Here is an 8,639-nt window from a genome sequence, read left to right on the forward strand (position 1 = left end):
ATCCTATATCCGAGCATTATATTTTTTTGAATCCATTGCAAACCTTGAATCAAATCTAGATCAACACCGTATATCTAGACATTATACTTATCTGGATCCAACACTAGATCTGTCCAATAAAAGGACCCAATAAAGAACTATTCAAATTATATATATATATATATATATATATATATATATATATATATATATATATATATCAAACCATAACTAGGTCCATATTATACTATGAGCTTTGAGTAAAAAACAATTTCAAACTGGATCTCAATACTTGATTCATTTTGTTATTTACTCAACATCCAAATAACCACAAAAACTCATAAAATAACCCATTCAAGTATAATAATAGTTCAAGTATGTTCAATGATATTTATTAGATCCAAAGATATTCAACTAGAAATTTAATCTATTCAGATCCATATGGATTCAACCAGATCCAAAATGTTTTACCGCTATAAACCAAGGTCTATGTCACCTTACTATATCCAAACATCTAATCTAATGAATCATAGTCCAGTTAAACTTGATCCATAAAAACTGAATCAATATTAAGTCATATCGAATCCAAATTTATATTTAATAGGATCTAAACATTAACAAAATATATAGCATATAAAAAAATATTATACAATCACACAATATTTTAAGATCTAAAACTAGATGTATGCTAAAAAATCCAACCTCTCCCATATCAGGGTAAAGATCCATAGCAGATCATAACTCGGTCCAAAAAAATTTACCGGATCCAACCAAATTTATAAAAAATTACTTGTACTAACTTAATCCAATTCAGATCCAAACCCATCTAGATAAAGCTCTAAGAGGTATTTCGCAAACTAGAAGAACTTTTCTGTAAAATAAAAAAGGTTGGAAGGCAATTCTGTGCAAAAACAACAAACAAAAATACTAAAATAGAATTTTTAAAACTTTCTGAGTTAAATAAAAAAATCTAGGTGGTTTTCTATAATTTCAAAACAGTCTGAGAGCAGTTATGTGAAAATCCTTAAACTGCAACTCTATCTCTAATATTTTATAGAGAACAGGTTTGTTTTTGGTGTTTTTCAGAAATAGAGGCCTTTGTTATATAAAATAGAGGGCAGAAATAGAAAATCAGAAAAAGAATAAGGATAGGATGATAATCCCGCTACACAAGGATACAAAGGAAATTAATAGAAAAAAGTAAGGGCATAAAAGTAAAAAAGGCGTTTAAACTAAAAACTTGATTCATCCAAACCCTAACCACCCACTCCTTCCCCTTTTTATTTATTTATTTTTCTTTTTTCTTTTTCTCTTTTCTTCCTTTTACCTTTTTTTCTTTGCTTTCTTTTCCTTTTCATTTTTTTCACCCTCTCCAATAAGAGGGAGGCATTTAGGGTTTCCCCCTTTTACAAAAGGAAAAAAAAAACATAGAGAAGAATCGGGAACGTGGGGGCGACCACCGTCGCCGACGCCTTCATCACGAGTTTCAAAAACTGTTCGGCGGTTCCCACTGATGCTTCCAGCAACTCTGGTGCCTTCATCGCTCATCGGTAGCAGGGGGTTCTCCTTTGCCCCTCTCACTTGAGCACCACCACTTTCGGTGGGTCTCCTCCATCTTTGGATCAATGTCGCCTTCATCATCAATACTAAAATCGTCCTCTAGATCAAGGATGACATCCTCTTCCTGTCCTGGTCCCCTTCCTCCTCTTGGTCGAACATGTCACGAAACTAGGGAGAAGATTGGATGAGGTCCCCCCACTGCTTGGAGAAGTCCTCCACCGTCTTGTATGCCCACAACACGAGTGCTCATGATGCATTCAGGTTCAATGAAGACGTCGTCGGCCTCGATATCACCCTTGATCTAATCCCACAACAGAGTGCTCATGATGCTCTCGCCAGCTAGGCTAGGCGTCAACGTCGTCGTGCACATCTCTAAGTACATCAGTGGCAATGAAGATGTGATCATCAGGGCCGTCTGTGGGCTGGCCCAGCTCATCAACTCCATGATGGACCTCCACCATGGGGCACTCTAACAGGCTTTTGTTTTTGTTTTTTTGCGACTTCTTCTGTCGTTGCCGCTATTTCGACAGCAGCTCCAACGTGATGCTGAGCACCGACGATCGACAGACGAGTGGTGCCTCCTCCTCACTCTATCCTCTCCAGAGAAACATGATGCTAAGAATGATGGTCATAACTGTTTGCAGAAGCATCCGGATGGTGAACTCGATGACCTCCTCCGATGTCGTCAGAATAGGTTTCTTGGATCAAGAAGCAGGGTTCTTAGGAGCCATATCAGGGGCTTTGTTTTTGGATAGTGTGGAGGACCTGGTTCCTGTCGACGAGGGCATAGGATAGGGCTCACTCGAGGGCCCCTATGGACTCCTTCGTGGCGTCTGCCACCACTATCACCTTCCTCAACATTTTGGCAGAGACCCGTGTGATGCGGTTCGGCTAAGGATCGTTCACCGCTGACCTATGTCATTCGATTTCTGCAGGCACACGTAGGTGCAGTATTTCACTCAACGCACACAGGCACAAATCGATTTCCATGCACACAGGTGCGGTCAAACTTGCGCACACAGGCGCAAGATGTGTATAGCGCTCGTAGATGTTGAGGAGTATGTGGCGCATGCAGAAAATGTGAAGAGTGCGGCGTGCGCAAGCGCTCAAAATACATGTCGTGCGCAGGCACCAAATGTCTATCACGCACAGGCAAGGCTCAAGAGCGTGAGCATACTCTGAATGCACCAGAAATAAAGAAATTCATCTTGTTCGTGTTGCGTTATTCCTGCAAACAATTAGACGTGCCACAACACAGTATTTTGAGCTCAAAAGAAGTTATGCGTTTATGCACTTAACTGAATGCACAAAATCGACGTTATGAGAAATTAGCTCAAGGACGTTGTAGGCTTTAAGGCTGTGATCTGAAACTCACAGTTGCCGATGGAATGCACGAGCTCGTTATTGAGATGCAGTGTGAACGTAGACTATAACTGCAAATGCGGATTATTAAGATCTAACCGAAGCTTAGCAAACCGAAAGTGTGAATGCACTCATCTGCCGGCGGTATCAAGACAATCATGAGCTAGATTGCTCGATGAAACTCTTGCCCTGTGCGGCGTTATGCTGAATTGCTTTGGCTTGCGGTGGCACCGGATCAACTGACTGATCCTCAGCGCTTTCACAAACGGAGACTCTGATTGCCGAAATCCTTCTTCAAAGCATCAGTCTGCCTGAGTCAGATCTCGGTTTATGAAGATGATTAGAAAAGATTATTGATATGAAAAGAAGTGAATTTTTCACTAGTTCATGCACTGAACTAACGAAAGCTGATCCTCTCTTGGATGGATTCTCCAATTGGAGCCAAAAGAAAATGCAAACTTTATTTTTAAAATCCAAATCAAGTTTTACATAATAAGCAATTACAAATGATCAGACTATTTATAGAGTTGACCTTCACTTGGCACCAATGCTTTGGGCGGCCCGTATTTCAAAACTAACTGTCAACATGCCTATCCTCAATACCAAAACCACTCAGTCCAATCCAAACATAGTATTGATCACCCTGCCTACTGAACTGTGCTGACCGAATACCCTGCTGTGCGTCAACTGACTTGGCTGTCGTGCCCTGTGGATTGACCGACTATCACTTATAAGCCTCTACTATCCCGGCTGCTATGTCCATATACTCAACCCAACCTTGCAGAATCCCTGCGATGCGCTATACCGAAATTCCTTCTTGTCTTGGCCTGACTTCAGTAGGGTCTGCAACACGCATACCAGCACCAAGGTTCCTTTGCTTGACAATGATCGAATGACTGAGGAAGTCTAATGAGTTGAGGAAGATGTTGATTGCGGCATCAACATTATTTCTAGCAAGCTTGAGCACCCAAAAAAATGTCGAATTCAGGCGAAGACAAGCTGAGAATGGCATGTATCGTTTCTATCCTTTCAGGGTTGCATCCCTCTTTTTTTTGTTCAAGAGTGAAGCATAAGTAGTTGGGTTCTGCTCCTCCACCTCGCTCGTTGTCGTCAGCAACCTCGATGAAGTCACAGACAAGGCCGATGAGGCACACCAAGTCGACCTTGTGCTTGCTGCCGCTGCTGACGTAGCCAGTGGAGAGCCACTTTCGATCTCTATCACAACGGGCATGTCCCTTCCAACGCCAGGCTCCCCTTCATGCATCTGCTACCGATTCCCACAGACAGCACCGTCGATCGAGCTCGACGGTTACTGGGTTTTCCAACAAGAGGAACTTACAAACATCAGGCACCACTACACACACTGAAACCGAGCTATGATACCAATGCTGGGTTTGGAGGACAGAGGTGTGCCTAGTGAGGGAGAGCTCCAAGTCGAAAAGGAGAAGGGAATTGAGATTTTGGTTAATGGCCTTCTTCAAAGAAGATTTTCTTGATTAGTGGATTGAGCTCTCAATTTTGCAAGGTAGGGGCTGAGTCTAATTATCCTCTTATGGGTAGTTGTTACCCAACCATAATTATCCCATTGGATTCTCAAATATGCTGAGAATCCAATGTGATGTAGGACCCATCACTATTTGAGTGGTTCAGAACTCAATGGCCTACTACGTAAGTGGGTCATTGGATTCTTGGCTCATTAGATTCTCTTATAAGATCCAATAATATACTCTGGATCCAACTTTGGTTTTAATACCTTGATCCAACATGAGTTCTGTGTAAGACCCAATGACCACACTGAATCTGTACCAAGATCCAACAAAAAACAGGAACATGCTTCCTCATGTGTTCCTATCCTATCAGCTAAAAGCTACATCTCTCTCTCTCTCTCTCTCTCTCTCTCTCTCTCTCTCTCTCTCTCCCCGCTTGCCCTACTTAAGTAGAGACTCACCCACTTTACTTGACATGCATTCTTAATGTAACGACCTCAACTCATACCCAAGAAAAAGTATAAACTTTTTTTTTAAACCATTACGAAAATCTTTCCAAAGACCCAGGGCCTTTACAGTTTCAACATAGCTAGGAAAACCGAAGAAACCACAAGAGATCTTACACCCATCTTTCAAACCATACCAAACCAACTTTATTAATTAAAAAATAATAGTCATGAGATACTTGCAAATATCAGAGTGCATAATAAATTAAATAGAAAGAAAAGAGTCACGTTGTCCAATAGAGTCTATCAAGCAGTCATGTAGTTCTCTCGTAACTTCTCTCATGAGCAAGTCGCCTCACTAGGCATATGGGGCTGCAAAAAACACAAAAATAGGGGTGTCAAAAATCCAAAGAATTCTGTGTACGGATCCCTCTAATGAAATAAATAATAATAAAAAATACAGATAAGATTCATGCAATAATTTAGAGAAATATTACTAGAACAATTTTCATAATTTCATTTAAGCAGTAAAGATATTCAACATGCAACAGGATGCAATATCATAATATCAATTGTGTATCATAAGTAAGGAATAAAGTAAATATGCATAATCTAATGTATAATAGAAAAATGCATGATATCAGTGCACATGCATGAATAATTTATTATCTTTAACAAGTTCTCTTATTATATGTATGTCCCTATTAGGATGCACACAATTTAAGTTATTCTTTTTATTACCGTTGTCTGCAGATACATCAAACGGGTAAAATTTTCTGAGGTCAAGTAGGGTTCTCAGGGTAACTTAGCACATAAGTTGTATTTTATTACTGGGTTCCAAACTTAGCCCTCGATTGAATCATCTTCGAAACATTAGAGCTCCACATTTAATGTCGAGACACCAAGGACCTCCACATCCGCAAGTGCCACTTTTTTTGTATACCAAAACAACAACGGTGTCTACACACTATATCCAGGTAAAGTGACGAACTCTTCCTAAAGCCATGGCCAGAAGAAATAACCTCAATATCGAGTTCAGGGGTAACAATAATATACACGAAGTTTTTATATCCTCGTGGTTTTCCAAAACCACAACTCTAAGAGTTTCATTCTAACGATGAGATATCTCAGAACGTATATTACATTATTCTTTTTTTCTTTATCTTATTATTAATGCTCATTCATTGATTTGTAATTCATCATGCAAAATTTAGTAACCCAAGTTCGCATATCCAAATGTAGAATTCATCACGGAACTACAGCCCGCGAAAAACATAGAATAATGCAATATAGTGAAATAATATAAATGTGACTTTTGCAATGTATTAAAACAAGTAAAGAGGGAGCAATTCATGCTCGAGGTGAACACAACCCACAACGATCTAGTATTTGATCATTGATGCATCATATGCAAAAACCATAATATGTCATATATGCAATAATGTCAATATACTTCCAATGCACATTTATATATGCCAATTTAACATGTGCATGATATACAACATTCATATGCATGAGTTTATCCCACTATGCCATTTACATGCTTTCATTTATCAAGTGAGCATAAGAACACACTCCCACATAAGCACATAATGTAAACATTCCACATTTGAAGTTTGTGTATGCATGTCATAGCCAATTTGCACTTAAAACTAAAGTAAGCAGGGTATGACAAGTAGGCATGTAATAAGTTCCACGATTAGCATGCATAAAGATCAAACAACCACACTTAGCGAAATCTGAAAACTAAATCACATGACTGTACACATTCTTTTTATGTGCGTCCATGCACTTGAAACCACTTGAAATAACATGTTGCTAATGCATATCATATCAAGTGCAAACATATAAACAAAATCTCACGTATAGCTTGTATTAAAATCAACATACGTACACTTAACACAGTCTGAAAGTTAGCATGTATATAGCTTTAGAAATCCAAATTCAAGCCAACACAGAGTCTGCTAAAAACTTTGTTTAAAAACCCCCTTTTTATAGGGATTAGTCCAGTACCCAGCCGACTGGCTCGGCTAGGCCTGGCAGGGCACCATGCAGCCCAAGCTGGGCCTGTGCACCGCCTGCCAGGCTTGAGCTAGTCCTACTACAAGAAAATAGGTGATTAGCGACGGAATTATTCTATCGCTAGTTAACAACGGATTAACGAGAGAAACACATCCGTCGCTATAATCAATGAAATTTACAAAAATAGCGACGAAATATATCCCTTCGCAACATCTGTCGCCAATTAGCGACGGATTTTGCGACGAAATATTTTGTCGTAATAGACGCACCATTTAGCGGCGAATTGTGCGACGGAAAATTTTCCGTCGCTATTTGGCGACGGAATATATTTCGTCGCTATGTTCATAAATTTTGTTTACGACGACGTAGCGACAGAATTAATCCGTTGCTAATTGTTGATAAACCTAATCCCAGACCTCTTTTCCTTTTCTTCTTTCGCTGCTCCTGCCGTTTGCCGATCCCGTTGTTCGCCCGCTCCCGTCGTTCGCCCGGAGAAAGGTATTACAGGGATCACATTTTTCGATAGGGGGTTAACCCCCTGCCGGAAAGGCAGGGGGTTAACCCCCTGCCAGAACAGGCAGGGGGGTCGGGGGTCGACCCCCTGCCTTTCCGGTAGGGGGTTAACCCCTTGCTGGAAAGGTAGGGGGTTCCGGCAAGGGGGTTAACCCCCTACCAGAACAGGCAGAGGGTCGACCCCGACCCCCTGCCGGAAAGGCAGAGGGTTAACCCCCTATGTTCCGGAAGGGGGTCGACCCCCTGTGTTCCTGTAGGGGATCGACCCCTTGCGGTTTCGGTAGGTCATTGGGTACTGGGCTTCTCAAGGCCTATGCAAAATGTTTTCATTTGCCTCGTTTTTTTTTTCGTGGTGACTTCATTTTAAAACATTATTTTTTTTTCAGATTTCTCAATAGAACCCGCTTGTGCTCAGCCACCCGTGGTAAGTGAAAAAAACAATGCAAATCTGGTAAATACCCGTGGTGAGTAAGTGATGCAAGCGTATCACATGTTATTTAATTTATTAGATGTAACACTTTATTTTTCACACTCACTTAGTTGTTGATATTTAGGGTTGCTTTGTTGGAGTTCGGAGATCATGCTGAGCATGATTTTAATGTATGAATATGGAAGTGTTCTTATTTTTGGAGTGCGGAGTCCATGCTAGGCATGGTAGTAGTTGGTGGAATATTGAAGTGTGTTTGTTGTAGGTACATGTTTGCCATTTATTTGATATGAATGATTACGATGTACTGCAATGTTCGATGTAATTGTATTCATGCTTGCATTTAGTTACTTTTAATTTGATTATAGCTTTCATGTGAAATTGTATAATAAAAGCATGCTTCAAATGATTGTATCGTGTCATTAATAGTTTGCACATGAAAATATTAAATTATCAATGCATGCATCATAATTCTTGTTATTGTATGACATCATATATTGCATGATAAATTTGATATTTTCTTCATCATAGCATTCTGATGGTTCTCTTTTAATTGGCTAGGTTATTATTCGTAACATCATAAGAAAATGACTGCAAACCGTGAATGGATGTATCGTAGGATAGTGGACAATGAGTTATCGCATGAATATATGGATGGTGTTGAAAGTTTTATTGAATTTGCAACGGCAAGTGTCAGTACAGTTGATCCCACAGGTCGGATTAGATGTCCCTGCAAGATTTGTAAGAATAATTGATTTGTAGAACCTCATGGCGTTAGACATCACCTATACAGGAAGGGTTTTGTGAGTGATTATCAGAACTGGATATTTCATGGAGAAGAAT

This window comes from Nuphar pumila, chromosome 1, assembly GCF_984573655.1.
Source record: "Nuphar pumila chromosome 1, dmNupPumi1.hap1.1, whole genome shotgun sequence".
NCBI lineage: Eukaryota > Viridiplantae > Streptophyta > Magnoliopsida > Nymphaeales > Nymphaeaceae > Nuphar > Nuphar pumila.